The 26,854-nt window shown below is 40.7% G+C and overlaps 1 pseudogene; it reads right to left on the bottom strand.

Moving 5' to 3' along the window:
* Nucleotides 1-430: 430 nt before the first annotated feature.
* The window catches only part of LOC145111670 (uncharacterized), a 154,957-nt pseudogene continuing 128,533 nt past the window's right edge, over nt 431-26,854 (bottom strand).

Genomic DNA, 26,854 nt, shown 5'->3' with positions numbered 1-26,854 from the left:
AAATAATTAAAATAAAATTCCAACTTTTAGGATATTTCTCAGAGCTTTGTTACCGAAGATCTTAGTTACTGGTTAAAAAGTACCACACTCATATGAAATTAACATTTAATTGAGGAATTTAATGGAGCAAGTGGTGTTTGACTATTTATCTAAATGACATGTAACATTGAGTTCCATTCTTCTTCACATTTATACAACACAACCTATGTCACCGGAGAACAATAAACTAAAGAAAAAACTAAAACAAAGATACCAAAACAATAACATAAAGCCGGATAAGATGAAATAGGTGAACAAATCGCAGTAAAGCATTATAACTTTGTTCCAAATAACTTAAATCACAGTAAAGGTTCATGATAGTTCCATGACTACAACTACTCATGAGCATTAACAAAAGATAAGACAACATTGTCATCAGCATGACCATATCTATCACAAAAAGGAAAAAAGTTCCTGGTTTATGTATCATTAAAGTAGAAATTAAGTCCATCCAAGATGCGGACTTGAAGAAGTTTTTATTTAATTATACATGAACATATAAATTCAGAGTTCAGGATCAAAAAGATTACAGTACACGTGAAGATGCATTGTTTTCATGATTGTTCAAAAAGGTCGAGAGTAGACTCCTGCTGAATATTATAATCAGCCAGAGTCTGCCCATTATCTAGTTCCTTCCCTTCAAACATAAGTCTTGTTTGATCAGCGGGAATGCCCTCTTTCTCCTCAATCTTTTCCTTCACATCATCAATGGTATCCGAGATTTCCACCTCCAGCATGATGATCTTCCAGTTCCTTTTCAAATTAATCACAACATAAATCAGCATATCACCTCGTCCAAGCCTCAGAACCAGATCCAATGTAGATTCTTGTTGGATATTATAATCCGCCAAAGTTCTAACATCCTCAAGGGTCTTTGCAGAAGTAACCAAACGTTGATGATGTGGTCGAATCCCTTCAATGTCTTGAATCTTTGCCTTCAAATCATCAATGGTCCCTGTAGCTCCTGGAGAAGCCTTGATGGTCTTGCCTGTCAAAGTCTTAACAAAAACATGATAACAACCTCCATACATCTTCTGCATCACGTGCACTGTAGATTTATTCTGGATGTTATAATCACCCAAAGTTTTACCATCCGCTAGATGCCTTCCATCATAAAGTAACGACTGGTGTTGAAATGGAATCCGCTCTATGACCCAAATCATCGCCTTCAAGTTATTAACTGTCTCCAAGCTCTCCACTGTCAGCCCAATGATCTTCCCATTCCAAGTCTCAACAAAAATCTGAAAAACATCTCCTCCCCATCCACGACCAAGAATAAGGTCCAATGTAGATTCTTTTTCGATGTTATGATCCCTCAAAGTTTTGTTATTCTCAAGCTTCTTTCCAGCAATGAACAAACGCTGTTGATGCCATGGAAACCCCTCAACGGCCTGAATTTTTTTCTTCACATTACAAATGGTTTCGGAGCTCCCCACCACCAGCGTGATGGCCTTCCCTGTCAAAGTCTTTACAAAAATCCGCATATCATCTTCAAACTTCAGACTCAGGTGCAATGTAAAAACTAATGGCATGTCGTATTCTTCCAAAGTTCTAGGACCCTCGAGGTTCTTCCCAGCAATGATCAAAAGCTGATGATGCGGTGGAATCCCCTCTATATCCTGAATCTTGGCCTTCACTTTACCTATGGTATCAAAGCTTTCAACTTCCAAAGTTATTGTCCTCCCCATTGGCATTCTGGCAAAGATCCGCATCCTGCCCAAAGAAGACCAAGGACCAGATGAAGGGGAGATTCCTTCTGGATATTGTAGTCCAAGGCGGATCTGTTATCTTCTAACTGCTTGCCGACGAAAATGAGCCTCTGCTGATCAGGAGGAATACCTTCCTTACACTGAATTCTGGCTTTGATGTTGTGGATGGTATCCGAAGTCTCGAGCTACAAGGTAAAGGTCTTGCGGGGGAGGGTCTTGATGAAGATCTGCATAACGCCACAGAGACGGATAACGAAGTGAAGAGTGGACTCCTATTGGATATTATGGTCGGCTATGATTCGACCGGCTCATCAGTTTCAATAGTTTTCAATTTTGACTCATCGATTCTTTCTTCTCAGAGGTGTTTGGGATTGCATTAAAAACTAACTTTTGTTTCTTTTTTTCAAAAAGTCAAAAAAAAAATTAAAAAAGATGGTTGGAAAGTTGAAAAGTTTTTTTAAAACAACTTGAAAAGTTAAAAAAGTTCAAAACACAAGTTTATTAAAAAAATAAATTTAATATTAACTTGTAAAAATTAAACAATTTTTAAAGTAATACTTTTACATATATACAAAGACTTTGATTAATAAGTATGTAATTGAACCCAAAATAATAAAAATGAGTAATGACATACAACCAATGAAAATTTATTTATTTGAAATGTGAAACGAATCCTTTTATCTAAAGACGTCAATGACATTCTTGAAATAAATGTACGGTTTCCTATTAAATAATGAAAATCCAATAAACAAATTTAATATCTCCTAAACATTAAGCATTTTGAATGATGAAAGTCTAAACATTTGGAAAGTTTGAACGAATGAAAACCCAAAGAAAATCGAATTAACTTAATATCTATGATGTTCATCGACCATCAAGGAGAACCCAAAGAAAATGATGAAAGTAGCATTTATTATTGTCATAGGATGAAAGTAGATCATTACTTCCAGACTAAGAGTCATGGTTAATACTGGATAGTTGGGAGGTCCGGTGATGGAATGGTGTGAGATTCTGAATGACTAGAGGCAGTCATGGTGGGAAGTTCTGAGGATTTCATCTGAGTTTCAGGGCATTTGGAGTTGCTCGATCTCTGTCGGGAGATCATCGAGCGTTGCGTAGCACTTTCCAAGAGTAGGTGCGATGATTACTGGTGGAAACAGTCGGTGTGATAGATTGCTAGTGCGCCGATTGGGGATGGTTTGAACCCTAAGTGGGGGAGCACCGAGTATTTTATTGAGGGGATCAGAGATTCGATCGAGAATGGTTAGAGATCTGGATATAGAGACCGGTGGTGCGAATTCATTGAGCCCAAGGTTGTTGGTGATTGAGACGAGGTGCAGAGCGAGATAATGCATGTGTTATGTTTGAAAAGGATGAGTGCCTCCACGGCAAGTGGCCGTTGATCGGAGACCTTGGGGTGAACGGGAATTCTTCAAGGTCATAATGGTGAATTCGAGATGGTTGGCTCGTAGAGTGAGTTCGGCGGTTGAGAAATTTTGTTTCAATGATGGGGCTGTTATTCAGCTTGGAAAGGGGTAGAAGTTGATTAGACAACCAATTTCAGGTTGTGGAACAGGAAGATCAGTGGATGAGACGAGACGTCGTGAGGTCCTACGTGGTGTATCGAGGTATCTGAATTTAATGCATTGGATTTCGAATAATTTTGAGTCTTGAGTGGAAACGGCAAGTGGTGGGTCAAGCATCGATGATTCCAGTGGGAGCCCTTTCGGTTAATGACAGCAAGTGAGATTGTCCAAGAATATGGATCGTAGCAGGGAAGGGTGTTTTGTTATGACGATTGCCGCCAGATATAGTGATGCATAATTTGGGTAAGTGCATGCACCTATCTATGATTGATCCGCGGATTGTGAATCAGTCAGAGGTTGTTGTGATGCTACAGGAAGCTGTAGTACTCACTAGTGGAGGTTGTTGTGATGCTACGGGAAGCCGTAGTACTCACCAGCCAGTGAGAGGTTGTAGTGATACCGCGGGAAGCCGTAGTACTCACTAGTCAGAGGTTGTTGTGATGCTACGGGAAGCCGTAGTACTCACTAGTCAGAGGCTGTTGTGATGCTACGGGAAGCCGTAGTACTCACTAGTCAGAGGCTGTTGTGATGCTACGAGAAGCCGTAGTACTCACTAGTCAGAGGTTGTTGTGATGCTACGGGAAGCCGTAGTACTCACTAGTCAGAGGTTGTTGTGATGCTACGGGAAGCCGTAGTACTCACTAGTAAGAGGTTGTTGTGATGCTACGGGAAGCCGTAGTACTCACTAGTCAGAGGTTGTTGTGATGCTACGGGAAGTCGTAGTACTCACTAGTCAGAGGTTGTTGTGATGCTACGGGAAGCCGTAGTACTCACTAGTCAAAGGTTGTTGTGATGCTATGGGAAGCCGTAGTACTCACCAGTCAGTGAGAAGTTGTGGTGATACCACGGGAATCCGTAGTACTCACCAGTCAGTGAGAGGTCGATGTGATGCTACGGGAAGACGTAGTACACACTGGTCAGCGAGAAGTTGTCATGATAAAGTACTCTTTGATCAGAGCATGGCGCAGAAGAGTTTTAGGCATGGGGTGGCCCTAGTTTGTGAGTTTATGGGAACCTAGTGGTCGGACCAGGGGCGAGACCGGGGTCTCCTCAAAGATAGGGAGTCATTATGTTCTGAGTAAGGTGTGGTCACCGCAATCCGAAAGAATGAAATAAGTGAGGTACGCATGGGTTGCGGGAAATGAGTTCTGAGTTGAGTGCTTGGTTGGGACGAGTGGTTCCAACTCTGGGTCGGACCAAACTCTCGAGTTGAGTTTGGCTCTGGTGGTGCGTTGGATAGGCGAGATGAGATTATGGATTCTGAGGTGGGTTCCATGTTGAGGAGTATTGTTTGTTATCTGATGTCTTAGACCTGTGTCGGTCAGTACTCGGGTACGAGAGGTACCGCAAGTTGCATGGAACGATGAGTAACAGATGATAGAGGTCGGGGTTGAGTCGATCTCCAGTTGGGAAGGTGGCATTCGCTTAGGGTTAAGCGAACTTCATTACTTGTGTGTCACATTGGGCCGATGTGGTTATGGTAAGAAGGAAACCATGGAGACGGTTGGGATAATGCAACGGATGACCCTGGAGGTTCAACTGTTGGGTCGAGATCAGACCTGGTACTCAGTGTTAAAAAGGGATACGAGGGATGCAGCTGAGGCTTATGATTTTAGATGTCTGAGGACTTCTGAGCGAGCATGATTCTCTTGTGTCAGAGAACAGGATGTTGAAAGTTTATTGTTCGGATGGATTTTGATAGTAGTTCAGTGGATGAGCCCTGATGGGATGTAAACCCTTTCGTTCCTTGGGGGCGTGATTCGGACTGTTTTGGTACGTTGGTATGAGTGATCGGTAGCCGATTGTCGGATTTTGTCTTGTGAGAATCAGAGGAGCAGTGAGTTATCAGGGTTTGATGTTCGAAGAGCGAACATCATGGTGATAGCGTGAGTGGGCGGTCTGACGGCAGGCCAGGCCACTAGAGTTTCCCGATTCTGGGAAGGTCAGAAAGGGGTATTTTAGCGACAGAGGGGCCGGTTTTGTTCCAAATTTGGAGTTCTTGGTCGGATCCAGGTATTCATGGAGAAATATATCGTTTTGGTGTGAGAAACTTGTTGGGTTATGAGCATTCTAACACTCCTAAGTGTACATGCAACCCTAAATACCTTGGATCTATGTTTTCTCTATTATACATACAATTATGAACATCCAAGGTATTATCCTAATCTAGCATACAAAATAATAAATATAACAAGATAGAATACATACCTCTTTGATGTAGAATGTCTTCATGAAGCTTGAGTGCCTAGTGCCCCAAGTGTGACACCTCAAATGGTTCACACAACACGAAATACACTTGGAATAACTTGAGAGAAACTTGAGCACTCCTTGAAATCGTCTAGCCCTCACATTCACACATTAGTCCACGATTTCTTGAGCCATGGGATTCTTTTATATGGTGGCTATGAGGGTTACACCATGTAACTCGTAACTTTACCCATTCCTTATGCTCCATGGATTTTAACCTCCATGGAGTATCCATGGGTCACCCCATGGACTTAGTCCAACATAAGGAATCTTGGATCACAAGCCCACATATATAAGAATGAATGATTTACACAATCAACCCATATATTTAATTAGTCTCCTTTTGATCACTTAATTAATTCCAAATTAATTCTTGATCAATACTAATTAAATAACCTTATTAATATATTAGAACTTATAATATATTAACCAACCTTAAGTGTTATTTCTCTCATTATAGTCTATCCAAATGCATGATGCCATGCAACCCAAATAGACCATGCCGGGTCGGGTCAAGTCTTACCAATTATAGTTATGGACTTAGACATTAATCCAACAGTCTCCCACTTGGATAAGTCTAAAACTATTATTGCGTATGACTTCAGGAACCGATCAGCAATCGTAGCTCTCAAAAGCTTCTGTCGAACTCTGACCTTGTCGATGAACTCTGACCTTTGTCAATGACTTGTCCATTAGATAAGGGATCATATATTCCTCCATTTTGGATATCATTTGGACTGAGACATGGATTATCAATCATTCTCTCTGTCCATTTGTTGTTTCCCGATTTCCGATTCATGATGACTGACTGATTGAACAAATCAAATCAGTCCTGGCTTGGCCAAGCACTCACATGTAACATCTTTAAATCATCGAGGGGCCCACAGATATCGCTTTTATCCCGAAGGTAAAAGGAATGGATAAACTTCGACTCATATGGCTTGTTCTACTACTTGTTGAATCATACACAAAGGCACGTTGTATAACATCGAGTTACCAATGCGTTTTCGTGCAATCAATGTATAACCAACTCATAGTAACAACTCATATCTCTAGGTTTGAAGAATATAAGATATTATCGTCTCATGATCACTCGTGATAAAATCCATGAAGTTATTCAAATGAGCGCGGGTTGAATCCAATACTCAGAACTTATGAGCACTCATGAGTGTTGTAGCACCACTTTGTCCACCAACTTGGACCTCTACAAACCAACCCATGACAGTCTTGATTCATATCTACTTCCAACATATGACCGACTGTGGATGGTTTGAATAACTTAATCATTCAGGAAGAGCGACTTAGTTATTCTGGAAGTCAAAACATGCAAAGTGAAACACAAGAATAAATGAATCAAATATGGTATCAAACCCTATGAATATAAATAAACACTTTTATTTATCACCATACTGATTACTCATTATTCATTGTTTCGGTTTTATCAACTTTATACTTGAATTTAAAACAATAGTTGTCCCATGCTCCAAGCATGTACACTATGTTTTCTAAACACTAGTCATGCCATACACCAAGTATGCATACTATGTTTGTCTATGATCTTTACTTTGTAAAATAGATCAATTGAACATCACTCCAATGATCCTCTTTTCACAGTCCCAAATCCTTACTGCAAATGCAAGAATTCCAAATTCATGTCATTTACTGAAATCTGTTAGATTCTAAACTTATATGCATTGATCCTCTTAATGATTATGCACAAAGTCAGAAAGACTTGACAACAATCATTACAGAGCATTCCAAAGGAGATCAGCTCCTTGGAAACATCCTTCTTTCATTAAGTTTCCTAATCTTACACAGATTGAATAATTTCTAACTTTGAAACATTTCCATATTCCATTTTGACTATCACTTATGAACAAGAGTTGCCTCCTTACAGATTATGTCAATATGGTCCTTCCAGAATTAACATTATACTTCCAACTGTCCTTGAGCAACCAATCTTTGGTAAACCTTAGATTGTCCTCGACAATTGCTTAATCATTTTAGTCATATCCAATTCTAGACCTTTTCCCTTCATAATGCCCCAGGCATTTGGAAAATTTTAGAAAGGATGAATATAGCACATGTAATCGATCTTATATCTGAAGCATATGGGACACGATTCATGATGTCTCACATAAAGACTAAACCAGTCTTTTGCTATAATATTTCCATTTCAATTTGCCAAGTTCTCAAAATTCAGATTATGAAAAGGGATGCCGTAATCATAATCGAATTTTAGAACGCAAATAATGGACCCATATATAGAATTTCCTTATGTTGAGCCATTCCAACATGAAATTCATATATATATCCTTGATTAAATACGATTAAAATCTCAATCTAAGCTTTTAGAATTGAAATGAAGTATAATTTCCTCTCCCTTAATTATAGCAAAACAACTTTTTCAACCCCTGCAACCTCACGAATTGAAACTTTTGTTTTCTATAATTAACATTGCTAACTTGCAACCTTTGTCATAATTATCATGCTCCCACTAACATAATGATTATTAGCATAACACTTATGCTCCCACTAGCTTTGACATGTACTCAGAAATCAGCTGACTTTCTTACCAAAGTTCAGATTTCTGATACTAGATTGTTTTGATAAAACTTTATCAAAATCATACACCTCTCTTAGATAGCTCACATGTGTGTCTAAACAATTTTAGAACTATGAAAAGGGATGCCGTAATCATAGTCTCAATTGTTTAGACCTTTGCCACTTCTCACAAGTCCATGTTAGTGTGCCGGTAAACCACACACGCTCCACTAACGACTTTGAGAATGCAAATATCACAATTGCTATCTAGCTAAAATCTACTTAGTGAAAGTGTTTCCTCACCATCATTTTCATGAATCGGAGAGAAACCTTATGACACTTAGATTTAATAGTGTATATGTTCTTATCCATGTGAATTTGTCAAAACCATAATCACAAGACAAGGTTAGTGACAAATCCAAACTCATATTGATTAAACTTGTGCAATCTTAAATTCTTGCCATTTGGCAGCTCAGGTGCCTGCCATTGCTTCCAAGTAGTTGTGCAACCAATTGAGAACTCTCAGAACTCCTATGCAAAGCCAACTTGAATAGGCACAAAAATTTCAACACGATAGGTTATAAACCTCAAGTCGTGTGCTAGTGAAGGACTTTAGGTTTTATTCTTGATTAAGTCTTGAAACTTTCAAGAGCTTTAAGACTCCCACTGTCCTCTTGACATATAAGACTCCCTTGTCAAATATTCAAGAGATAGTGCGGATTCTTTATCAAGACTAACACTTTACACAATTGGCCTAAGTTGGTCTCTGTTTTATCCAAAACATCACAACTTACCAATTTCAAATGTACAAGAGTAGATAACCTTTTACTCTTACATTTGACTAGTGTTAACAAACCCTCTTTAAGATATGTCACTCAAGTTACAATCTTGGAGTATGACTCTAAGAATTGTTTTGGAACGAAGTATGACTCATCTTTTTGATTTAACCATTTCAACAATTCATGACTCCTCTTCTTAGTCATAAGAATGCACTAAGATGACTTTAGAGGACCAATTGTGATATGGTATCTTAATCATTAAGATGATCATAAACATGATACTAAAGTACTCTCCCATCTTTTCAGATTTGAGAAACTTTTATCTTTCTGCCATACTTTGATTCTTCTTATTCGTTCTGTCTCACATTGAAACTTCTCCAATGCTACAGACTTATACTTAAACTTATAAGTATAATCATATTTACTGAACTTAAGTAAATCATGACGAATAGTCTTCTTGATCTTTTGTGGTGGACTTGACCAGTGCACAAGAATGTGTACTCGATCCCTTAGTCCTTTCCTTATTCACATAAGGAATTAGTCTTAATTTTCCAAGCTGAAAGTTCTCATTCATCATACTATACAACTTGCATGATTCCAAGTTTCGGTCCAATTGAACCTTGGGTGATGAGAATCTTTCCTTATTTGGTAATATTAGACACTACCACAACCGAAAGAATCAAATCCATTTTTCCAATATTGCTATCAATGGAATCTTATAAGCAACAACTTTTCACAAATGCCATTGTAAGGATACTTAAAATAAATAAAATCAAAACCTTTTTCTTTTATTTTAAAACTTTGCGGAAAAACTTATCCTTACAATCCATATGAAAACCTTGTTGTTATCTATTCCTAAGCAATATAAATATCATAACTCTTAAGTAATAGCCCAAAATTCTGATCACCGAACCATGCGATTGAAATCCATCTTCGCGATCAGAATCAGCATGTACTTAATAGAGTTAGACAATGGACTTTACCTGAAGTAGAGCCAAACTTATTGACTTTAACATCCTTAGGTAAATTTGGCAGCTTCGTAACCAATGCCCCTTCCTTTGGCAATAGTTACCTATGGACCCTTGATAATGGGACTATCTCAGACTTCGCCTCTCTCTTTACCATTGGGTCAACCGAGTTGACTATGGCCGATCCCTTTCCATTGGGAAGAGAGAGCTTTACTGGATATCCAATGTCATCATTGTCAATGTCCATAGCGTTTTAGGAAGTTGATCTTAGCAAATAGATAAGATCATTAAGGGTCTTGTCTTAGTCTGTTTCATAGGATTCCCAAAAGAACTCACTATGTGACTTAGAAAGTAGTTGAGCCACCAACTTTCTCAAGACTTTGACACCCAACTCTCCCGGCTTGTCAATATGTGACTACATCTCCAAGATGTGATCACACCTAGACCTTGCCTTGCCAATAGGGCTTGAGTGACCTTAAACTTTTTAGGAACTTGTGGGTTAGGGAGAATAATTGTAGGAGGTGAAAGAAGTATGATATCCATGGGACATCATCTTCATTTAGGAAAGCTTGTTTCAAGAGATTTGGGAAGATCATAAATGTCTAGACCAGACATCTTTTTGGGAGATATTCAAGATAGTTGATTTAAAGTCCTTAATATGACACCCAATATGAAATATTAAGGCTAGGACCCAACAAACTATTTTATAACTTAGAAGAGGGATGCCGTAATCCAAGCTATAAAATATTTGAAGGTAGGTGAATGACGATTCACCAATTTCCACCATGAAAAACGAAATAATTTATTAGGTTTTAATTGGATTTGAAAGTCCTAGATCTTTGAGATTCATTGAACTGTTCAAAGGCATGTTTCAATCTCGAGTGTGCCCTTCAGGTTTTGTGACTGGGATGCCGAGGATCACAAAACAAGGTGTGAATAACAATGCAAATATACTTGGTACCCTTAATATTTACCCCTTAATTAGTGTGCCGGTTAACCACACACGCTCCACCGATACTATGATAAATATTAAGTTACCCTTTGCCTACCTTGTTAAGTCCAGGTTAGTGTGCCGGTTAACCACACACGCTCCACTAACGACTTAAGCAAAGTGCAAAGTGTAATTTCATGGGTTAGCACCAAATTCACATTTTCCTAAGTAACTAAGATTGGGTATTAATAAGAGTTTAGTTACTTAGTATTTATCATTAATACTTTTAATGAAAGGAGAATTATAGTCCTTGTCCTACCCGTTCGGCTAACGACCCTCCACCAGTCAAGGAAGCGGTGGGTGAGAGTGGACACTCATTAAACTGCCATTTTATAGGCAGTAACCTTATACCCCCCTTATAGACCGGCTTCGTGAATGAGACCTACTAACGGTAAGACTGACTTTACTCTTATACATATATATAAATATTATTAACTTATAATATTATAAAGTATAAGGGTTGAATTTTAACTTTTAAAATTCTAAGGGCTAACTTGGAATTAAAGTATTCATAAGTGAAAACTTTTCAAATTCTAAAACTTGAGGGCAAGTTTTGAAACTATTCAAAACTAATTAATTCCATAACTTATGAGTTTAAAGTAGTTTTAATTAAACAAAAGAAAAAAAAAACTCTTCAAGTTCCATAACTTGAGGACAAGTTATGGAAGACTTTAAACTAATTAATAAAAAAAATAACTTTTTTTATTGTAACTTATGGAACTAATTAAGGTTACACTTTTTTTTAATTTAATGAAGAGACTCTTGAACCTCCATAACTTGAGGACAAGTTATGGAGTCATAAAACCATTTAATTAGAACTAGACTCTTCATTTTGTAACCTTTGCCAACTTTTATGAGTTTTATGATTCTTAAATGTGACTTTTCATATAACTTGAGGACAAGTTACAAAAACACACTTTGGAATCAACTCTTAGATTAAATGGGATTGAAAACAACTATTTCACACAACTTTTCTATTAATCTAAGAACCTCATAAGAACAAGATAATTCAAATCATCAATCTTCAAGAAATTAGCATGAACATACAAACTAATACAAATCTTGAAATTATGACAATTATCTTAGAAATTGGATTAGCATGAACATTACCACATCAAAAACAAGTTTATAAGTCCAAAAACATCTTAGGGTAATGTTCCTAGTCCAATTCCAGCCAAAACAATCGAATATATGCATCCAACTCGATTTTTTCAGCTACTTTTGCAAGTATAACAAGAAAACAAGCCTAGGTTCTGATACCACTGTTGGGTTATGAGCATTCTAACACTCCTAAGTGTACATGCAACCCTAAATATCTTGGATCTATGTTTTCTCTATTATACATACAATTATGAACATCCAAGGTATTATCCTAATCTAGCATACAAAATAATAAATATAACAAGATAGAATACATACCTCTTTGATGTAGAATGTCTTCATGAAGCTTGAGTGCCTAGTGCCCCAAGTGTGACACCTCAAATGGTTCACACAACACCAAATACACTTGGAATAACTTGAGAGAAACTTGAACACTCCTTGAAATCGTCTAGCCCTCACACTCACACATTAGTCCACGATTTCTTGAGCCATGGGATTCTTTTATATGGTGGCTATTAGGGTTACACCATGTAACTCATAACTTTACCCATTCCTTATGCTCCATGGATTTTAACCTCCATGGAGTATCCATGGGTCACCCCATGGACTTAGTCCAACATAAGGAATCTTGGATCACAAGCCCACATATATAAGAATGAATGATTTACACAATCAACCCATATATTTAATTAGTCTCCTTTTGATCACTTAATTAATTCCAAATTAATTCTTGATCAATACTAATTAAATAACCTTATTAATATATTAGAACTTATAATATATTAACCAACCTTAAGTGTTATTTCTCTCATTATAGTCTATCCAAATGCATGATGCCATGCAACCCAAATGGACCATGTCGGGTCGGGTCAAGTCTTACCAATTATAGTTATGGACTTAGACATTAATCCAACAAAACTCTCAGTGGTGCTTTCGAGTGTTTGGTTTCTATGTATGTGGTTAAGGAGCGATTTCGAGGGCGAAATCTATTTCAAGTGGGGGAGAATTGTAACATCCGGATTTCCAGGCATGACAATTTGAGTATTTCTTTTTGAGTTATGAGGAGGGACTCGACGAGTTGACGCCTAGACTCGTCGAGTAGGATCACGATTTGCTGACTGGATTAATGAAGGGACTCGACGAGTCGATGGGTGGACTCGACGAGTCCGCGTTGTGGACAGAAACCCTAAATCTTTGGGCCTGTGCCCTATTTAAGGGTCCTTATAGCCCTCATTTGCGGCTACCAGTCCAGAGAGAGAAACCCTAGAGAGCTTGGGCGAGTTGTGTGTGAGAGCAAGCCATTTTAATCCTTTTTGGTGTTGTTTTGCAAAGAAGAAGGTGTTTCCAGCTAGAGGAGGTCAAGAGGATTGCTAACCCGTGGTTTTCAAGCTTGGATCTGCAGTATTGAGGTAGCAAATTGAACTCTCCTTTTGTTTTGGTTAAGATCTATGAATCTAGGGTTTTCTCTACCCTTTATTGGCTTGAATTGATGCATATGTTGTCCCTTTGAGTATTAGACTCTGGATCTGGACCTTTAGAGGTCCAGAGAGCATATTCTATCCTGCTTTATGTTGTTCCATGGAGGAAATGAACCTAGGTTGCCATTTTAGAGGCTATTTCGCCAAAAGAAGCCTTGGGTGCGTTGCATGAGTGTCAAGATTTGACCTTTACGTGATTATTGGTTATGGGGAGGTCAGATCTATAGGTTAGAGAAGCGGATCTGACCTCAGAAGGTCATTTGAGCATTGCTATGAAAGAAACTCGCCGAGTGCATGAAGGAACTCGACGAGTCGAGTCGGGTTGCCCCGCGATCCGTTTCCAGTGGTAACCCGTCGAGTGAAAGGTTAACTTGACGAGTCGAGTGAGGATATGAGGATTAAAAGGACACGCTTGGACTCGCCGAGTCACACCGAGTGCACTCGACGAGTCTGGTCAAAGTTTGACAGTTGACTTTCGTTGACTTTTAGGGTTTGGTCAACACTTGGACTTTTGGACCATTAGAAGGGTAAAATGGTCTTTTAGCCTTCTGAGAGGACATTGGAAGGGACTAGTCTAGCCTGGGGAGACGTTATTGATTCGAGATGATTTCTTATGTGCTTAGGCGGGACTAGGTCATTGTTACGAGGTTCAGGGATACCGAGCACGTGAGTTACTAGACAGCATACGGGGTGAGTCTTCTCACTATACGTTACCTAGAGTGGTAATTATGTGTGACCGAAAGGTCTTATGTGCTGTGAAGAGTATGTGATGTTTGTTGATAGATGATATGTGATATGTATGTGTTATGTTATGTTATGAGCAGTATGTTATGGACCGGAAGGTCATCATGTTATGGACTGGAAGGTCAACAGCGTATGGACCGGAAGGTCAGAAGGGTATGGACCGGAAGGTCATTATGTGTAGGACCGGAAGGTCTACTAGGGCTGGGACGGAAGTCCCCTGAGACACAGGGACTGAAAGGTCCCATAGAGCTATGGCTTTGAGTGGCGTATGTGTTGTATGTGGTATTTTGGGGAACTCACTAAGCATTTATGCTTACCGTTTATGTGATATGTGTTTCAGGTACCAGCTAGGATCGCGGGAAGGCGCCGACATGATTTGTACACACTGAAGGAGTTTTATGTATTGAGATCTTGGGATTGTTTTATTCGGATGACATGTGTTACAATGGGGTTTTGATATTTCTTATGAATGAAATTGTGTTTTAAAAATGAAAAATTGTTTGGAAATTTACGTTGTTACAAATTGGTATCAGAGCCTTGGTTTGAGGGATTTGGATGCACCTTCTGGTGTATTTGAACTCAAACTGAGGATTTGAGCAAGTTTTTCATAAAAGGAACAATTTTTCAAAAAAAAAATAAAGGAATTTGAGGAAAGCGGAAAGAAGCAGTGTGTACGATCAGCCAGCGCCCGAACGATGATTTCCCAAAATACCCTTACATTATGTGTTATGAGATATGATATGATATGTGATGCATGCGAGAGTAGGCTAGGTATTCATATTAGGACTAGAGTGGCCTGATTTGTGATGCCTTAGCCTAGGAGATTACTGCTGCTATGAGATGCTTCGAGAGTGAGTAGGTAGCAGTGAGGAGCTTATGAGAAGTCTACCGAAGGGTAGCCTGTGCTTAGCAAGATGTAGAGTACTTGTAATCTGGGATCCTAGGAGGAAGACTTGGGGTGAACGCGGATGCGGTGTGGAAGGTAGTATAGGGCCCGTACTACTGAAAACATTGGATCAGTGAGCAGTACAAGTAAGAATCCTTAGGGTACCAAGGAACAAGTAGGGTTGGGTGATCGAGTGCAAGTATACTCGATCGAGTCTCTGGTATCTTTGTGTTGTGTTTCAGATACATCATGGTTGGTACACCACACACACCTGAGAGCAGCGGTGTTAGCGATGATGAGATTCGCCGTATGATTCATGACGAGATGACCGCGGCGATCCGGAAGGCTAATCCGGAGGATTTTAAGTAGCGGATTGAGAAGTGATGACATGGTTCGAGTACCATGATAAGTAGCGGATTGAGAAGTGATGACATGGTTCGAGTACCATGATAAGTAGCGGATTGAGAAGTGATGACATGGTTCGAGTACCATGATAAGTAGCGGATTGAGAAGTGACGTCATGGTTCGAGTACCATGAGTTGTTGCGGGTCGAGAGGTGATGTCATGGTTTGAGTGCCATGATGTGAAGTGGAATGAGAAGAGGGAACATGGTTCGAGTACCATGATTCGTAGAAGATTAAGAGGAGATAACATGGTGCAGGTACCATGATCCATAGCAGATCGAGAGGTGGCCACGCGGTTTGAGTACCATAACATGTGGCGGTTAGTATTCCTGGTTTTTACCGGTTATTCCGTGGGGATTGTCTAGACTGAGATCAGAGGTGAATGAGTATGGGGCCAGAAGGCCTTGATGAACAAGTTTTAGTGGAGCATTCCTTAAAAAGGGAAATCGAGTGAGCTCCGAGGGATTATGGGTGATATGCCAGTTGGAGTCGCAAGACTCAGGGATGAGTAGGGATGGTGCATTATGGGAGAATACGGTTTGGGCTGGGCGACCGGCCGATAGTGGAGAGGTCACTTTCTGTGACCCGAGTGGTGCTATTTCCGTTTCCTGGGGGAGACGTAAGAGGTAATGAGATTTCGGTTTTTGAGTTTGGGGGTGAGCCCTGTGGGATTGCACGGATGGTGATCTCCAACCAGAGTATATGGCAGTAGGTCTGCCACGAGGTAAAGATATAGCTTGAACAGGTCGTCAGTGGGGACTGAGATGGTCAAGGACCAGGATACACCCTAATTGAGTATAGTAGGGCATGTGTTAGCTGCAGCGTCGGATGATCGAGAGGAGTATATCAGGGAGGTGGCCCTTATTGTCTTTGATGGGTATTAAGAGTGGAAATATGGTTTCTGCTCTTATGATAAGTGACGTGATGGAACTTTGATTAAGGAATCGATGATGAGGAGTACGGTAGATCATTACTTCCAGACTAAGAGTCATGGTTAATACTGGACAGTTGGGAGGTCCGGTGATGGAATGGTGTGAGATTCTGAATGACTAGAGGCAGTCATGGTGGGAAGTTCTGAGGATTTCATCTGAGTTTCAGGGCATTTAGAGTTGCTCGATCTCTGTCGGGAGATCATCGAGCGTTGCGTAGCACTTTCCAAGAGTAGGTGCGATGATTACTGGTGGAAACAGTCGGTATGATAGATTGCTAGTGCGCCGATTGGGGATGGTTTGAACCCTAAGTGGGGGAGCACCGGGTATTTTATTGAGGGGATCAGAGATTCGATCGAGAATGGTTAGAGATCTGGATATAGAGATCGGCGGTGCGAATTCATTGAGCCCAAGGTTGTTGGTGATTGAGACGAGGTGCAGAGCGAGATAATGCATGTGTTATGTTTGAAAAGGATGAGTGCCTCAAAGGCAAGTGGCCGTTGATCGGAGACCTTGGGGTGAACGGGAATTCTTCAAGGTCATAATGGTGAATTCGAGATGGTTGGCTCGTAGAGTGAGTTCGGCGGTTGAGAAATTCTGTTTCAATGATGGGGCTGTTATTCAGCTTGGAAAGGGGCATAAGTTGATTAGACAACCAATTTCAGGTTATGGAACAGGAAGATCAGTGGATGAGACGAGACGTCGTGAGGTCCTATGTGGTGTATCGAGGTATCTGAATTTAATGCATTGGATTTCGGATAATTTTGAGTCTTGAGTGGAGACGGCAAGTGGTGGGTCAAGCATCGATGATTCCAGTGGGAGCCCTTTCGGTTAATGACAACAAGTGAGATTGTCCAAGAATATGGATCGTAGTAGGGAAGGGTGTTTTGTTATGACGATTGCCGCCAGATATAGTGATGCATAATTTGGGTAAGTGCATGCACCTATCTATGATTGATCCGCGGATTGTGAATCAGTCAGAGGTTGTTGTGATGCTACGGGAAGCCGTAGTACTCACTAGTGGAGGTTGCTGTGATGCTACGGGAAGCCGTAGTACTCACTAGTCAGAGGCTGTTGTGATGCTATGGGAAGCCGTAGTACTCACTAGTCAGAGGCTGTTGTGATGCTACGGGAAGCCGTAGTACTCACTAGTCAGAGGCTGTTGTGATGCTACGGGAAGCCGTAGTACTCACTAGTCAGAGGTTGTTGTGATGCTATGGGAAGCCGTAGTACTAACTAGTAAGAGGTTGTTGTGATGCTACGGGAAGCCGTAGTACTCACTAGTCAGAGGTTGTTGTGATGCTACGGGAAGCCGTAGTACTCACTAGTCAGAGGTTGTTGTGATGCTACGGGAAGCCGTAGTACTCACTAGTCAGAGGTTGTTGTGATGCTACGGGAAGCCGTAGTACTCACCAGTCAGTGAGAAGTTGTGGTGATACCGCGGGAAGCCGTAGTACTCACCAGTCAGTGAGAGGTCGATGTGATGCTACGGGAAGACGTAGTACACACTGGTCAGCGAGAAGTTGTCATGATAAAGTACTCTTTGATCAGAGCATGGCGCAGAAGAGTTTTAGGCATGGGGTGGCCCTAATTTGTGAGTTTCTGGGAACCTGGTGGTCGGACCAGGGGCGAGACCGGGGTCTCCTCAAAGATAGGGAGTCATTATGTTCTGAGTAAGGTGTGGTCACCGCAATCCGAAAGAATGGAATAAGTGAGGTACGCATGGGTTGCGGGAAATGAGTTCTGAGTTGAGTGCTTGGTTGGGACGAGTGGTTCCAACTCTGGGTCGGACCAAACTCTCGAGTTAAGTTTGGCTCTGGTGGTGCGTTGGATAGGCGAGATGAGATTCTGGATTCTGAGGTGGGTTCCATGTTGAGGAGTATTGTTTGTTATCTGATGTCTTAGACCTGTGTCGGTCAGTACTCGGGTACGGGAGGTACCGCAAGTTGCATGGAACGATGAGTAAGAGATGATAGAGGTCGGGGTTGAGTCGATCTCAAGTTGGGAAGGTGGCATTCGCTTAGGGTTAAGCGAACTTCGTTACTTGTGTGTCACATTGGGCCGATGTGGTTATGGTAAGAAGGAAACCATGGAGACAGTTGGGATAATGCAACGGATGACCCTGGAGGTTCAACTGTTGGGTCGAGATCAGACCTGGTACTCAGTGTTAAAAAGGGATACGAGGGATGCAGCTGAGGCTTATGATTTTAGATGTTTGAGGACTTCTGAGGGAGCATGATTCTCTTGTGTCAGAGAACAGGATGTTGAAAGTTTATTGTTCGGATTCGATTTTGATAGTAGTTCAGTGGATGAGCCCTGGTGGGATGTAAACCCTTTCGTTCCTTGGGGGCATGATTCAGACTGTTTTGGTACGTTGGTATGAGTGATCGGTAGCCGATTGTCGGATTTTGTCTTGTGAGAATCAGAGGAGCAGTGAGTTATCAGGGTTTGATGTTCGAAGAGAGAACATCATGGTGATAGCGTGAGTGGGCTGTCTGACGGCGGGCCAGGCCACTAGAGTTTCCCGATTCTGGGAAGGTCAGAAAGGGGTATTTTAGCGACAGAGGGGCCGATTTTGTTCCAAATTTGGATTTCTTGGTCGGATCCAGGTATTCATGGAGAAAGATATCGTTTTGGTGTGAGAAACTCTCAGTGGTGCTTTCGAGTGTTTGGTTTCTATGTATGTGGTTGAGGAGCGATTTTGAGGGCGAAATCTATTTCAAGTGGGGGAGAATTGTAACATCCGGATTTCCAGGCATGACAATTTGAGTATTTCTTTTTGAGTTATGAGGAGGGACTCGACGAGTTGACGCCTAGACTCGTCGAGTAGGATCGCGATTTGCTGACTGGATTAATGAAGGGACTCGACGAGTCGATGGGTGGACTCGACGAGTCCGCGTTGTGGACAGAAACCCTAAATCTTTGGGCATGTGCCCTATTTAAGGGTCCTTATAGCCCTCATTGGCGGCTACCAGTCCAGAGAGAGAAACCCTAGAGAGCTTGGGCGAGTTGTGTGTGAGAGCAAGCCATTTTAATCCTTTTTGGTGTTGTTTTGCAAAGAAGAAGGTGTTTCCAGCTAGAGGAGGTCAAGAGGATTGCTAACCCATGGTTTTCAAGCTTGGATCTGCAGTATTGAGGTAGCAAATCGAACTCTCCTTCTGTTTTGTTTAAGATCTATGAATCTAGGGTTTTCTCTACCCTTTATTGGCTTGAATTGATGCATATGTTGTCCCTTTGAGTATTAGACTCTGGATCTGGACCTTTAGAGGTCCAGAGAGCATATTCTATCCTGCTTTATGTTGTTCCATGGAGGAAATGAACCTAGGTTGCCATTTTAGAGGTTATTTCTCCAAAAGAAGCCTTGGGTGCGTTGCATGAGTGTCAAGATTTGACCTTTACGTGATTATTGGTTATGGGGAGGTCAGATCTATAGGTTAGAGAAGCGGATCTGACCTCAGAAGGTCATTTGAGTGTTGCTATGAAAGAAACTCGCCGAGTGCATGAAGGAACTCGACGAGTCGAGTCGGGTTGCCCCGCGATCCGTTTCCAGTGGTAACCCGTCGAGTGAAAGGTTAACTTGACGAGTCGAGTGAGGATATGAGGATTAAAAGGACACGCTTGGACTCGCCGAGTCACATGAGTGCACTCGACGAGTCTGGTCAAAGTTTGACAGTTGACTTTCGTTGACTTTTAGGATTTGGTCAACACTTGGACTTTTGGACCATTAGAAGGGTAAAATGGTCTTTTAGCCTTCTGAGAGGACATTGGAAGGGACTAGTCTAGCCTGGGGAGCCGTTATTGATTCGAGATGATTTCTTATGTGTTTAGGCGGGACTAGGTCATTGTTACGAGGTTCAGGGATACCGAGCATGTGAGTTACTAGACAGCATACGAGGTGAGTCTTCTCACTATACGTTACCTAGAGTGGTAATTATGTGTGACCGGAAGGTCTTATGTGCTGTGAAGAGTATGTGATGTTTGTTGATAGATGATATGTAATATGTATGTGTTATGTTATGTTATGAGCAGTATGTTATGGACCGGAAGGTCATCATGTTATGGACCGGAAGGTCAACAACGTATGGACTGGAAGGTCAGAAGGGTATGGACCGGAAGGTCATTATGTGTAGGACCGGAAGGTCTACTAGGGCTGGGACGGAAGTCCCCTGAGACACAGGGACCGGAAGGTCCCATAGAGCTATGGCTTTGAGTGGCGTATGTGTTGTATGTGGTATTTTGGGGAACTCACTAAGCATTTATGCTTACCGTTTATGTGATATGTGTTTCAGGTACCAGCGAGGATCGCGGGAAGGCGCCGACATGATTTGTACACACTGAAGGAGTTTTATGTATTGAGATCTTAGGATTGTTTTATTCGGATGACATGTGTTACAATGGGTTTTTGATATTTCTTATTAATGAAATTGTGTTTTAAAAATGAAAAATTGTTTGGAAATTTACGTTGTTACACTTGTGTTCATTTCGGCCGTGAACAATCCTTTCTTCATGAGACTTTTAGAGAGCTTAGCCATATCAGCTCCCAAAGATGCGACCTCACATCCATCTCACATAGGTAATGCTAATCTGGAACAATCCGTACTATCCCACTATAAAAGCTATCAACATTATTAAGAATAAAGAATTCATCCCTATATCATCAATGGAAAAACAAAAAATAAATATCGTAGGAGTGAGCATACCTTTGTGTTAGTTCTTCTTTGAGTCTTCCCCAACTAGTTATCCTATTGAACCTAGACCATGGGATCTCCAATGTTGCTAGGTTAGGTTTCCGCCATGTGGTGACTCATTGTATTGGCTTTAAGCCCATTCCCCTCGATGTGAAGAGAACTTGCTCTCTACTAGGGCCTTTTGTCAAGGGATTAGCTATATTTTCGTTTGATTTTATGTAACTAATGGAAATGATTCCATTCTTCAGCAAGTCTCTTATTGTAATATGTCTGCGCCTAATATGTCTCGACTTGTCATTGTATATCTGAATTTGTGCTCTAGTAAGAGCAGCCATACTATCATAATGTATGCCAATGGCAGTAACAAGTTGAGGCCACAGAGGAATACCTTCTAGGAAGCTTTTAAGCCATTCAGCTTCTTCAGCAGCTTTGTCTAAAGCAACAAACTCTGCTTCCGTTGTAGAACGAGTATTCACAGTTTTCTTAGATGATTTACAAGAGATAGCAGCTCCACCAAGAGTGAACACATATCCACTTGTGGATTTTGCCTCAGAAGTATTAGAAATCCAGTTTGCATCACAATATCCTTCTAGTACAGGAGGATACCTTGTGTAATGCAATCCATAATTCATTGTATGCTTTAAATATCTAAGCACTCTTACTAATGCATACCAATGATCTTTCCCAGGATTGTGGGAGTAACGAATCAATCTACTTACACTATAAGCCAAGTCCGGTCTAGTACAATTCATAATATACATTAAGCTACTAAGAACTTGAGTATATTCTAACTGAGCTACACTATCACCTTTATTCTTCTTAAGATGACTTGAAGGATCAAAAGGGGTGAGTACCGGCTTGTCATCATAGTGTCCAAACTTCTTAAGTACACTTTCAATATAATGGGACTGAGTAAGAGTATAACCATCTGGTCTTCTTTGAACTCTTACACCAAGGATCACATCTACTACTCCCAAGTCCTTCATGGAAAAGGAGGAGTGTAGCTTTTTCTTGGTTTGATTGATCACATCCAAATTAGTACCCATTATAAGCATATCATCCACATACAAGCATATGATGACACAAGCATTCTTGTATTGTATGACATAAACACATTTATCACATTCATTAATTCTAAATCCATTAGAGAGTAATGTGTTGTCAAACTTCTCATGCCATTGCTTTGGAGCCTGTTTTAGTCCATAAAGTGATCTAACTAACTTATAGACTTTGTTTTCTTGACCCTTAACCACAAATCCTTCAGGTTGATTCATATATATCTCTTCATCTATTTCACCATACAAGAAGGCAGTTTTCACATCCATTTGGTGTATTTCCAAATTATGAATGGCTGCAATTGCTACTAATGTGTGAATTGATGTAATTCTTGTAACAGGTGAATAGGTGTCAAAGAAGTTTCGACCCTCTTTTTGACGATACACTTTAGGTACTAAACGAGCTTTATACTTCTCAATGGTACCATCTGGTCTAAACTTCTTCTTGAATATCCATTTGTGCCCAATTGGTTTTTGCCCAGGTGGCAAATCTACCAATTTCTAAGTGTTAAGCTGCACGATGGAGTCAATCTCACTTTTGATTGCCTCTTTCCAAAAGGGAGCTTCAGAAGAATCCATAGCATCCTTATAAGTTTGTGGTTCCTTATTCACTACATAGTTCATGTAATCAGGTCCAAAATCTTTGGCTATTTTGCCCCGTTTGCTTCTTCTGGGTTCTAAGTTCTCTTCTTGAACCTTAGAAGAATTCTCTTCATTTGATTGTAAACTTTTGTCTGGAATGGTATCATTCAGTCCATCATCTAGAGGTCTTTTCCTAGAGCAGGTAACCTCTTTCCCTTTATCCTTAAAAGGAAAAATATTTTCAAAGAATTCAGCCTCTTCTGATTCCATGATGGGTTGGTTATGGATATCATCAACATGTGATTTATACACAAGAAACCTATAGGCTGCACTATTCATGGCAAGTCCAAGATAGATGCAATCTATGGTTTTTGGTCCAAGTTTAGTCCTCTTAGGAAGAGGTACTTGTACCTTATCAAGGCAACCCACACTTTCATCCTTTTATAAGAGGGTAACTGTGACATCCCCTAATTTCTCGGCCAGAAAAGACCGATTTAATTTATGCTTTTTAAAATAAAATCAGAGAAATCTTTTCAAAAGATGTTGCGGAATTGGTCCCCAAACAACATATGATAAAAGTTTATCAAAACCCTTCATTAAGAAGGTATATATTTTCCATATATATCAAAACCTCGGGATGTCATGTTCCGATACAGATCAAAAGCATAAACAAGACATTATAAGCCTTACTATAGTTATTTACAACTTATTAAGTTCACCAATCAACAATAACCCTGATTACCCGTTCCCGTTATCCTCACTTTACGTCCCTAAACACTTTTCACAAGGGACCTAGCCTAAAGAATATCATCGGGATGGACACTACTGCTAAGGGGTTTCCTCAGCCATACATGTCCTAAAGGCAACCATGAGGGGGATGGAGTACAGCGAATGAACACTCTAGTCCATTAACATCTACAGGTTGCGGACCTGCTAATGTTTCCCACTGGATTGTCTAGAAAGTCCGTGGTCGTCATCCAAACTCCGCTAGATGACTGAATCACAAATCACATCGAGGCCTCTCATTACTTTTATTTTATCACACATCACTATCTACCCATGTTCTACCCAACATATTTGTAGATAAAAATACTTATACAGTTTAAAACTTGTATAAAACATCAACTCAACAGTCACCTCAAATAAACAATTAATATATTTGCACATAGCACGTATTATAAGGTAAATACTTCATATCTATGTGTAAAATGAAAGTGACTATACACTCACATGTTTTGATGAAAATCGGGCAGCAATTCGTTTCCTAAAACGTTCGTTTCTAATAAAACCGGGAGTTTTATTGAGAAACCGGGCTCTGCAAAGGTCGGGCTTCGAAACCGAAAAGATAAATTTTCCGGGCTTCACGGGCTCTTCGTGGCGTATTCCGGGGCTTATAATCGATACCGGGGCTTTGGGGAATGTTAAGATGAAGAAAATATGAAGAAAGGGGTGAAAGATGGCAAAATTCCAAATCTACCCGAGATGGCTCGCAGGACCCTTCTATTTATAGGGGTCCGAAGTCGATTCTGGTGGTGGGGTCCGCATGCGAGGGTGCGCAGGTGGCTGCACGTGCGAAGGCCTCGGTGGCAGCTGCTGATTGGACCGAGGTCTAGTGGTCCATCTGCGAGGGTCGGAGGCTAAGGGGTGCGAGGCTCGGTCCAGCTGCGAGCTTCGGATTGGGCCTCCCTTCGGTCGAATCAGAATCCGACACGCAGCTACTGTTCATGCGAGGGAAGGCGACACGTGGCGTCGCATGACTCACCAATTCGGACACGTGGCACTCTTTCAGCGAAGGTGACGTGGCAAAACGTGACTATGCGAATTTTCTCGATTTTCGCGCCAAAACTTCTAAAATCCATAACTTTAGCATACAAGCTCCGTTTTTGACGTTCTTTATATGCACGCGTAGGTCAAATTACGCTCTACAACTTTCGTTTAGACTTTGTCGGCTAATTTTGACTTTAATTTTTATATTATTATTTTTAACAAACCGGGACAGGAATTCCGTTAAAAATTCATAACTTCTTCATCCGACGTCCGTTTTTGTCAGACTTTTTACCGTTGTGCTACTATTTACGAGACCTTCGATTCTCGTTTAGGTCGTGTCGGCTAAAAATCACTCGATCTAAAATTCGAGTTTTTAGCTGTCTACTGCTAAGCTGAAACTTCGAAAAATCATAACTTCCTCATACGAAGTCAGATTTGGGCGTTCTTTTTATACTTACTCTCGATTTAACGAACACTACAAGTTTAGTTTAGATCACTAAGGCCAAAAAGTAGTTTATCGAAAACTCACTTTTTACGACATTCGGCCCCGTGCCGGTTTGTCGCGAAACTTCGACAGGTCATAACTTCTTCGTTATAACTCGGATTTCGGCATTCTTTATATATCCGTAATCCTTGTCATGCCAACTATAAGTTTCTTAATAGATATCGGCTTTATCTAAAATTTAATTTTTGACGCTCATTTTTATTCTTAATTAATTAAGCCCTAATAATTAAGCATAAAACACATAATTCACATAATATTCACATAATTCCTTTTCATTTCTTCAAAATGAGTTACAAAGGTTAACCTAGACTATAATGTCAATATAAATGCCTAGCCTAGAAACACGGGCATTACAATTCTCTCCCCCTTAGGATGATTCCGTCCCCAGAATCACACATCAGCAAACAAATGCGGGTAGCGACTCATCATGTCACTCTCCGTTTCCCAAGTGAGATTTGGCCCATTCGTATGTTTCCAACGCACAAGCACTAAATCGACCATCTTGCATCTCAGCTTCTTAGTCTTACGGTCAACGATTGCCTCAGGTTCTTCAATCAACCTCTTATTTTCATCCAACCTTAACTCAGAAATGGGAATTATGTCGGGCACATCTCCCGTAAACTTTCTCAAATAACACACATGAAATGTGTTATGAATACCCTCCAGTTCTTCCGGTAATTCTAGCTTGTAAGCTTGATTCCCGATCCTCTGAAGAACTTTAAATGGTCCAATAAACCTTGGACTCAACTTTCCCCTCTTACCAAATCTTATAAGTCCCTTCCACGGCGAGACTTTAAGTAAAACCGAATCTCCAACATCGAAGGATATCGATTGTCTTTTCTTGTCAACATAACTCTTTTGTCGATCTTGAGCAGCTAACATCCTTTCTCTTATCACTTTCAACTTTTCAGCAGTTTGATGGACTATCTCAGGTCCTATAAACTGTTTTTCCCCAGCTTCCAACCAGCATGATGGCGTTCAACACTTCTCCCCATACAAAGCGTGATAAGGTGACATCTTGATGCTCGAGTGGAAACTATTATTATAGGAAAATTCTACTAGAGGTAAGTGTTCATCCCAGTTACCTTGGAATTCTAGGGTACATGATCTCAACATATCCTCCAATGTTTGAATCATTCGTTCGCTCTGACCATCGGTTTGAGGATGGTAAGCTGTACTCAAACACAAGTTGGTATCCAATTCCTCTTGTAGACTTCTCCAAAACCTTGAGGTAAAACGGCTGTCACGATCGGATACAATCGTTAACGGAACACCGTGTAGCCTCACAATTTCCTTCACGTAAGATTTCGCAAGTTTATCCATAGACCATTTCTCGTTAGCGGCTATGAAATGCGCACTCTTAGTGAAGTGATCAACGACCACCCAAATCATGTCGTGACCGTTCCTTGTTCTGGGCAGTTTAGTCACAAAATCCATAGTGATATCTTCCCATTTACCCATGGGTACAGGTAAAGGTTCTAAACTCCCATACGGTTTCTGATGTTGTGCCTTAACCCTAGTACAAGTTACACACTCGGCCACATACTTAGCAACATCGAGCTTCATCGTCGGCCACCAGTAATAGGGTTTTAGGTCCCTATACATTTTTGTACTGCCGGGATGAATCGAGTACATGGTTTTGTGAGCTTCTTCCATCAGAAGACCTCTTACTCCTCCCGTCTTAGTTACCCAAATCCTATCTTTGAATACCTTCAATCCTTGAACGTTTGTATCAAACACCAACGTTTTGCCCAAACGTTCCTCCTTCCGGTCAATTTTCTCTAAAGCTTCCTCCTGAGCTTTCTTTATACTTTCCACAATTGTCGAGACAACTTCAATTCTCAACGCTCTT

The sequence above is a fragment of the Lactuca virosa genome, chromosome 5, assembly GCF_052849685.1.
Source record: "Lactuca virosa cultivar CGN04683 chromosome 5, Lactuca_virosa_CGN04683_v6, whole genome shotgun sequence".
NCBI classification, from domain to species: domain Eukaryota; kingdom Viridiplantae; phylum Streptophyta; class Magnoliopsida; order Asterales; family Asteraceae; genus Lactuca; species Lactuca virosa.
Note: the sequence above shows the minus strand (reverse complement) of the source record. Positions and strands in the feature narration are given on the sequence as shown.